Below are 1,492 nucleotides of genomic sequence, written 5' to 3' on the forward strand. Positions count from 1 at the left end.
CCCCTCTAGTGGGTGTCACCCGGTGCGGCCCGCACCCCCCGCACCCCCCTAGCAACGCCACTGTACACAGTTCCTTTACAACTTCATATCCATTCACATAACTCACTGAACAGAAGTATGAATTGCAAAGCACAATTTCATAGTATATGACATTCTGAACAGTAGTTTCTCAAGTGCAGAACACATACCTGTGTCCCAGGACCTTTTTAGCCATCTTCCCTGATGTTACAGTCTCCTTATTTAGATGTTTCACACTCATGGTGTACCTTCCCCTCACACAAAAGGAGATCCTCCATAGCCCCAGGGGCCGTTCTAAACCATGCCACGAGACCCACTAGGCGAGGGTCAAAAAGGTCAAGGTTTCTATTTCTGCTCACAAAGTGTTCTCCTCTGTATACCACAGTGGTTCAGCCTCACAGAGGGCTCTCTCTAGCGATTCACTACATCCTGGGGGATGTGTCCTGTTCCCATATGCCAGGGATATGCAATTAGCGGACCTCCAGCTGTTGCAAAACTACAAGTCCCATCATGCCTCTTGCTCTGGGTGTTATGCTTGTGGCTGTCAGAGTCTTGCTATGCCTCATGGGACCTGTAGTTCTGCAACAGCTGGAGGTCCACTAATTGCATATCCCTGCCATATGCCAACTCCCTTGGGCCCCACAACAGGTTGCATATAAAGGGGCACTAACTCCTCCCACAGAAGGGGCTACAATTAAAGGACACTAACGCCTACCAACAAGCTTTCTTGGCTGTAAAGTACAGGAGGGTTTGGTTTAAAGTTTATATAAATCTAAAACTTTATTTTTTAGTTTAGATATAGAGTAGCCTATAAATGTGTATATAGCCTGTGCTGCCAAAAATGTGAATCATAATTTCAAAACTGTTTGCCACATGTAGTAGACATGTGCAATTTGTTTTGGTCTGAATGTAAATTCGGGCAAATTTTTGGTCATTTGGATATTCGGATTTATCCGAATCTCCTAATCAAATAGTAACAAATTTTGTTTAATTTAATTTAATTTATTTGTTTTCTACCGAAATTCTAATTTTTGTAATGATTAGAATTCAGATCGATTGAAAAATTATCGACCGATTCAAATTCTGTGTCAAGAATAGCTAGAAGCGGGCCACTGTGTCCTTAACCAATGACTCATCAGCTCTCAGGGGGCTTCCCCGCTGAGAGCTGAAATGTAAACAAAATAATGGCGGCATTGGAAAATTCAGAACAAAAAACAGTGTAGGGTCCCCCCAATCCATACCAGGCCCTTCAGGATTTTAAGGGGAACCCCACGCCAAAAGTAAAAAAAAACGATGTTAGTTCCCCCCCATAATCCATACTGGACCCTTATCCAGGCATGCAGCCCAGCAGACCAGGAAAGGTGGGGGGCGAGCGAGCGCCCCCCTCCTGAACCATACCAGGCCACATGCCCTCAACATGAGGGGTTTGGGGTCGGGTGGTGCCCCCCTACCCCAAAGCATCTTGTCCCCATGT

The sequence above is a fragment of the Rana temporaria genome, chromosome 3 (assembly GCF_905171775.1).
Source record: "Rana temporaria chromosome 3, aRanTem1.1, whole genome shotgun sequence".
In the NCBI taxonomy this organism is placed as follows: Eukaryota; Metazoa; Chordata; class Amphibia; order Anura; family Ranidae; genus Rana; species Rana temporaria.